Genomic DNA, 8,119 nt, shown 5'->3' with positions numbered 1-8,119 from the left:
TCTTATTTATGGCCCGGACTCTGACTCCTAACTCCGCCTTCCTTTAAGGAAAAAGCACATCATTGGCGAAAGTTATTGTACCAGGAGAGAGGTTACCTTAGCAAGCATTGCAATGTTGCTGTTGTGAGTCAGTGGAACTATTAATAATCAAAAGCCTTTACAAAAACGTCTTTTACAAGTGGCTGAAGCTGATTTTATGCTCTTTAGCAGAAGAAAGGTTTTATCTTTTGCTAGGAAATTTCCTTCCAGCTTGAATTTAAAGACTAGCGCTGCTACCTTCTCTCTTTTGGTCGAGTAAACAAAGCTGTCCTTTTTCCAGCCCTGCTTTCATTTGCAGCCCCTGATCTTCCCCTGCACTTCTGTGCATTTTCGTGAAATGACGTCCCTGTTTGCAGGCTGGACAGAACTTCATTCATGAAAAGGCAATGTTTCAATGCTCTATTTGTGAGCCTTGAACAATTGGTAGTTACAAGGAATAAAGAATTAAAAATAAAAGCTGCAATAAAAGGCATTTTTTATTATCTCAGCACAGATTTAATGTAAGATAACAAGGAAAAATGTACGAATGGTGCATGTTGGAGGCACGGCTCTTTCTCTGCCCTAATCAGCACAGATCTGCATCTCTGTTTTCTGGCTCATGCTATATGTGGAGCCCAGACATAAGTACAAGAGTTCGGAAATCCTTCTCAACTTCAGAGCTTTTGTTGCTGTAGCAAGCTGGATATGTGTAACAGGTATACACCCTCTTTATAAAGAAGTTGTTTCATAAGGGAGCAGCAGAAAGTTTGATTAGAGAGTAATAACATACATCTATAGGTGGACATGCAGGACAGAACTGCTTAAAGGATTGCATATTTTGTCACTTCACAAATCGAACAGGAATTGAAAATTCATTAACATAATTTGAACCATTTCAATCCAAACTCGTGAAGATGTGTTTTCTTGAGGTTTAGGTACACAAAGTAGCTTGTTATCTTTATATAGATGTGTACATGTTTCACAGCACCAGATTTATCTTATTTTTGAATGGTAAGAGGTCAGTTTTACAACTCTTAGTATTCTTCTCCCCCCCTCCCCCCCCCCCCAAAAAAACCTCCGTCTGTTAAAAAAAACCCAACACACAAATATTCAGAATTATTAGAATTGGGTCTCATTTTCAGATTTTAGATTTACTTCAAAACTGAGCCAGGAATGTTGTACCCTATGTCCTGATTTAGTTGAAGCAGCCATACTTTGATTTTTATTTTTTGTCTGAAGTTTTGCCTTCAAATCATAAGGTTGGATCCAAGTCCAGGACTAACACCTGAAAATCATTTAGACCTGTTAACATCTCCGTTCTTACCTGGAGGAAACTTACTTCTTTCAGGAAGCTTTTCATGTGAGTGAAAAGGTAAAAAAGATGCGAGGCTGAAACCTGCCACATGAAGCTGGAACTACAAGAGGGTGCAGACCCCCCGGCAGGAGTGTTAGTGGCCTCTGTGGGCAGCAGCGGTGGGACTCCTGATTGCCAGGTCTCACTGAGGGCAGTGGGGTTGGAAAGTGATGAAGGAATTAACTGAGAGCCGTTGATTGGTTTCCAGGTGACATCGCACGGCTGCTGCTATAGATGAGCTAAATAGACCAATTTGATTACTGCTTCAGTAAAATGCAAATAATAAAGAAATATGCTGGATAAAGTGTCTTCTCTAACATCGAGCACGCAGGCCTACCTATTCGATGGTTAACTAAGGTCTGTTTTGCCTAAGATTGTCCAGAATAGCACATCAGATTGCTATGCTCTGCATGTCTTAAGGACCTTTATATCTAGTGCAATCAAACTAATTGTACAATCAAACTGAAAATATTATGCTCCTAACAAAATTGAAAAATAATTTTGTGAAAAGTTAAAAATCAGTTCACAACTGTCTTGTAGACATAGTTGAGAATTAAATACTTACATTCAACTGAATGTGTAGAAACGTAAACATGCTAAAACGAAATCTCATATGGCAATTGTACAAATGCCATAAAACCACATTTTAATTACTATCTTACATAGTATTGCCTGCAGCTACCCTTGAAATAATTTTTAAGAGTCTTTCAAAGCCATCTGTACATCGGTGGAATATTTAAAGCGCTTAGAGAAGCAAATGGCTATAAGAGAGGTTCTTACTCAAGAAATATATTCCCCATAAGTCTCCCTAGACGCAGTCAGCGTTGGACGGGATAGGCTCGGAGCACGCTATAGGCAGCAAGACCTTTCAGCGGTAATGTGGATTTGAGTGAAACTTGTGGCTAGAAGGTTTCTCAACCCTAACGTGAAACAACTGGTGACAACAACAGCAGGAACAGCAGATAGGTACGCCCGTCAGTCCGGGGGTGCAGGGGCTCATCCAAAGCCGGGACTTGAAACTGGCTGTTCTGCTTCCCACGCAAGCCTGTCTAATGAGCATTTCTTTGGTAGGTGAATCGCTCATCTCCTCACGGCAACATTGATACAATCTTATCATTAAAATGTAAGAGGCCAACAATTTTTGAAACCTCAGCGGAACTCCTATTTTCTTCATTCTGAAGCAGTAAGTTTTGTCAAATTACTATCAGAGTTTAGACAAAGACCTGTTTGCATCATAGCATTTGAAAGGGATTTTAATAAGTCTGGAAATCTCTATACTCAGGAACATGCTCTCACAAATGCAAGAAAATGCATTTTTAGTCTGTTTATCAGAGGAGACAAATATTACCTGTAGCTTCTACTGATACCAGTACAGTGATTGAGTACCTGTTACCTCTGCACAGCATCAGCAAGCATTAGGTCTTAGCTTGAAGCTGCATTGTCCTTTTTTTTATCGTGTATTGTTAGCATTTTTCATTGTATTAGGAAAATTACTTTTAGAGAGTTTAAAAGAAACCCTAAGCTCAGCACCCATTCTGTATTACAGTTAGATCTTGACCTTGTACAATACAAAGATTATTCCCAAAAGACATAGAAATATTCCTTGATTAACTTTTAAGCAAAATAATCTTGTATCTTAACTAACAGTAGGGAAATTATAGCCAACATTTTATAAATATAAGCAGACTGAAGCAAAAGAAACACTTGGTCTTTTTACTATTTGTAGAAATGGACTAACAGCACAGGGCTTCTTTCACTACGCTCTATGTTATGATGTCAATTTTCCTTTAGTTTGATAAGTAAGCCATGATATCATAGCAAATCGTGTCATTATACTAGTCCAGCTAGTGCCCTCTCCTTGGTTATATTCTGATCCAGCTAACACTTGCTCATAAGAAACAGAAACGTTCATTTATCAAGGGATATGGTCACATATTCCTTCAATTCATTATTGGCACAGTAGAAGAAACACTTGGCACTTTCTCATTTCTGTCTAGCTAAGTAAGGCAGTGCTGAACAACTGATTTCTGTTGTCTAGTAAGATGCAAGAAAATAAAGAGGATTGGGGATAATCCACTGTATTAGTTGATGTGTGCAATATAGAAACAGGGCAGGGAACCTGACTGCAGTCCCATTTATGATCAGCTTCATCTCTTCGCAATGGGAATTCTAATTCTGCACAGGACTTCTAATGCTGGAGGGGCTTTTTGTGCCGTGGGTTGTCATGATCCTTGTTAATTTTTACTATGAAGCATTAGCATCTATCAACAGCATTCTGGTCATTAGTTGCCATCATTGTTTCTTTCTCTTCTAACAGCCCCCCAAGACCCGTATTAAAAACACTAGGTCTCCTTTTGTTGGATGCCATACATGCGGAGTCCCGTGGAGTAAAACCGCTTCCCCTGAACTCCACAGCAACCTCCCACCGACTGTGTGATTTTTTCGTCTCTTCCCCGGGAGCTACTGGGGGCGAAAGGCGATGAGCGAGGGCATCGCCCTCAGAGCTGCCCCGGGGAGAGGCAGCGCTGCCACAGCACCTCTGCTCCACGCTTCCTCCCGCCCTTCCTCACTGTCTGCTCTCTCCTCTCACCTCTCAGCCCTCCGCAGCATCGCAGGTCTGCAGGATAATCCGCCAAGAGCGGATTATCCTGCCTGATTACACCTTTGCCTGACCCGTACTGGTGTGTTGGCGCTGCTCTCTCCCCTCTGTATTTCATTTTTCATGAGAGGCAGCACTCTGCACTCAGTTGGGAGATTCCTGGGTACTGATCACGAGTATTTCTGCAGCAGGCTTGAGTGGGATACTTCAGGCTATGGCAAGGAGCGCTGAACTGTGTTGCATAGGGATTGTCCATACAGCTTTTTCAAAGGCATTTTAATTATAATGGGGACACCTTGCTGTCCCTCCCAGCTGTCAAGCAGTTTGAATCTACACAGTGTCTTTTGGTTGGGCTGCCTGCTCTGTACGTTAGCTTCTGGCAGTCTGCAGAGTCTGATTTTTAATCTACATCGATCTTACTCTCTCTCCATTGTGGCAAATGAATCTTATTTTTGACTGATAGCAGGCAGGGTTCTCCACAGCAATAGTTTGTTGCCTTCTTGATGCTTTGCTCAAGCTCTTTTCTCCCTAGTTCTCATTTGCCATTGCATTTATTTTCACTTAAAAACGACTTTCAGTTCAACTGATATAGTCGCAGTACACATCCTGTACAAAAACGGTACAATCATGTAGCAAATGCAAAATTAGAATAGTATTTAGCAAAACAGATGAGCTTTCACGGATTTTCAATCCCAGTGCCTCCATATGTACTATAGCCTGCTTCAAAAGGGAGGGTATTTTTAGCTGTCACTTCCTAAATACCACAGTAGAAAAACCCCATACAGTTTATAGTCACAGCAATTTGGGTAATTTTTTTTATAAGGTGACAAAATGTTACTTGGTTTTAGAGGCAGCAGTTTGCTAAATAGTTGGTAGAATGATTGGAGTGGAATGAAATGCTGGCATGCCAGAATCAAAATATAATTTGCCTCTGCAATGATTTTGTCTTCTCCAGAATTTCTGCTAGAGATCTGTGGGAACTGCTCTTTTTGATTCGCTGCCGTTATACTTCATGTTTTCCTTGTTAATGACAATTTCTGTTTTCATGCCGTACAGGTAGTGAAAATAGAAGATTCTTCCACCATCAGGTCACTTCTGTCCTGATTTGGATAACTACTCTTTTTTCACTGAAAACCAGTTGTGGGGACAAAGGTATTTTAGATGGATTTCCTGGTTCAGATTTACGTGGTAGTGTCACTGTATACGCTAAGATCATGTCAAAACTTGTGTTGATTTCAGTGAGCACCAGGAGAATTGGTTTAAGATCCCATCTTATGAGGCGGCGGTAATGGCGAGCGGAGGAACTGCCTCCAAGGGGTGCTGCGAGCACCCCCTTTGGCACCAACTCCCATTACTTTCAGTGGGAGTTGGGGTGGCCCAGCGTTTCCCTGGGACCAATCTGTATTGCACTTCCTTAGTTATAAGCCTTTTTAACCCTCTGTTTTGAATAAAGAAATCTCAATTAAGGCGCATTGGCCTCTCTTTGGTTACCTGGCACACTAATCAAATTAAAGCTCTACTCTTTTCATCCACTTGCGCTTTTAGATTTCTTTAATGCCCCTCTTTTGAAAAAGATATAGAAAGCATACCAGACTCTCCTTTGGCTTGCCACTTGTGCTAGGGGCTATAAAACGTTACTCCTTACAGATAGAACTTTACACCTAGTTTTTTCTGTCAAGGTACAAGGCAGCGGAAAATCAGGCTCGGCATCTCTGAGTTGTTCTTTGGTGGCTGAGAGTAAGAGCTGTTTTAAGCAAGATGTTTCTGCTTTTCTGAATGAAGAGAGGAATATGTTGAGCTACCCCTGCTGGTGTCGAGAGCTTCTGCAAGGCCGAGCCCTGACTTTATCTTGCGATTGTGTTTTCTTAAAACCAAACAGAGCAGAGAAAGTACATCTTCAGCTTGTTTATTGATTTAGGACTCTTCCTGCCTGTTTCTGGGAAAGAAGAAATGAATAAAAGGCCACCTTCGTTATTTCACTTTTAATTTCCTTTCTCCAAAGTAAGCAGAGCAAAATTAGATTTAGTCTGATGCATATTCCACAAATAAATTACACGGAACTAGAGTGGTTAAATGAACTTTGCTTGGGGATTATTGGAAAGATAAATATTTAAACACTGGACCTGAGGTAAGTCATGTTTATGCAACATCTGGGGGTTTTTGTGGCTACTATTTTTCCCCCCTCTTTTTTTTCCCATTGTGGCTTTTCTAGTCAACTCGACCACGAGGACATGAAAGCCAGGGTGAATACCACCTTCAGAAAACTCTGTTCTCTGCATTGTTGCCAGCAGAACACTGGGTTTTTTCTTCTTTTTTTTTTTTAGCAGATGATCTATGCCTAGTTTTACTTTTATATACAGCTTTGATTATATTTTACATTATACCTTAGTTAGAAGAATTCAAAGTAAATTTACAAGAATTCAAATTATATCTCTTGGAAGTGAAATAGCTTATGTTATATTACTCTAAGCATTGTTCAAAAATACTTAAATTTTAAGCTTCATACATTAAAGTTTTAAAGGTTTAAAGTTTGAAAGCTGAAAGGTTTTAAGTTCTTCTGCAATTTAAGGATTTATTTCACATTAATAGACTTACAGTGAAGAAATCACAGGATGACACTCTAGTAAACCAGACTTATAAAGTCCAGAAAACTTCTGAAATAGGAAAGGATAGGTATTATTTCCGTTGCCTTTGGAAAAATACAAACAGTGATACAGATGAAGAATGTGCTGGTTAACCATGTAGTCTTCTGCTGGTTAACTAAATAACCTTCACTTCAGAGGACAGAAGGTGATAATGGTGCCTGCGGGTATTGGTAAGTATATCAAACTAGAATACTTCTTTCTGCAGTAAAAAGCATGATAAGCAGATTTATGAAATCCTTAGGTGGCCAGATCCTAAAGGTTAGTACAATAAAATGATAGTTATCTGTGTAAGCCCATAGTACAAAGAATCTTCAATTTAAAACACTGATGGAGATGAAATGTTTACAAGCAATGACACTAAGTAGCCTTGCTATTATGACGTCAACAAGAGAATCATGAAAGTAACTGGCTTTTTACCTTTTCATGCTCATCTAATTTGAAGTGTTTCTAGTTGTAAGTCAGCTTTATTGTTATCGGATAACTTGCATGCATGAAATTATAGTCTCTTGAGTACACTGGTCAGAAATTAAACAACTGAAATACCTATAATGGTTTAGCAACCGGCATTTCATTTTCAAACTTGAACCTAGTTAAGAGTATATGGGCTTCATAGCTAGATAAAATAAAAAATGGAAGTATTTTTAGTGACTACTCATGGTGTTTTTATATGGAGATCTCTGGGCTGTGTTGCCATCTATAAAAATGTCCTACAGTGCCAATAACCAACAGGTTTCGTGGCGTATCTAAACGGGGACGGGGGGCATTTTAGTCACTGGACCGAACGGGACCGGGTGTATACAGTTCTGTGATTTCCAAGTTGATGTTTAATCAGACAATTCCTTCAAAAATTATCGTGGTAAAACTATGTCACATCCTGCAACTCACTTAGACTCCATTCAGGGAAAAAAATAATTAAGTAAGACTTCTGACCAAGAGCCTTAGGTTTGGCTCAAGTTTAGAAAAGAATAAACTGACAAGGCAGAAATATGTCTGTGAGAAGGGGATGTCAAATCTCTGCACGCTACACAAATCCTACAGAGTGAACCTACGTTCACCAGACTCATGGTGCTGCCAGCTGCCTCTAGTTACAATGTGAGTTTTGTTTCTTTGTAAAACACAAGTTAAGTTTATTTTGTCAGGTTCACTGGAAGGCAATGGGACGCGACTCTTGCTGATATGTTCAAGTAACAGGATTTTTTTTTTCCCTGCTGCTGCTGCACTGGAACTGCATGCACAGTACACAAGTTTCAGTTTGAAGGAAATCATAGCGAAGAATTCAGGAAGGAGAGAAGTATTAAGTACTTCTTAGTAAGAAATACTAAGGCAGACTGCTGTTTCTACTTTTTATTTTTCATTAAAGTGCATTGAAAATACAGGTAGCAGCGTAGTGTAAAAATAGTGCGGTTCTTCAGGAGCACAACGTTAGCAGATAAGTATTCATGAGCTTTATAATTTTGTTCATTACCGGCTCAGAGGTCAGAGTTGTAGCACCTATTTCAATAC

The 8,119-nt window shown here is 39.7% G+C and overlaps 1 protein-coding gene across 8 annotated transcripts in view; it reads left to right on the top strand.

The window, feature by feature from the left end:
* SYN2 (synapsin II) overlaps positions 1–8,119 on the top strand; it is a 225,419-nt gene that overhangs the window by 160,044 nt on the left and 57,256 nt on the right. The gene's annotated exons all lie outside the window — the stretch shown is intronic.

This window comes from Ciconia boyciana, chromosome 11, assembly GCF_034638445.1.
Source record: "Ciconia boyciana chromosome 11, ASM3463844v1, whole genome shotgun sequence".
Lineage (NCBI taxonomy): Eukaryota > Metazoa > Chordata > Aves > Ciconiiformes > Ciconiidae > Ciconia > Ciconia boyciana.
The sequence above is the reverse complement of the archived record's forward strand: the minus strand, read 5'-3'. Positions and strand labels throughout refer to the sequence as shown.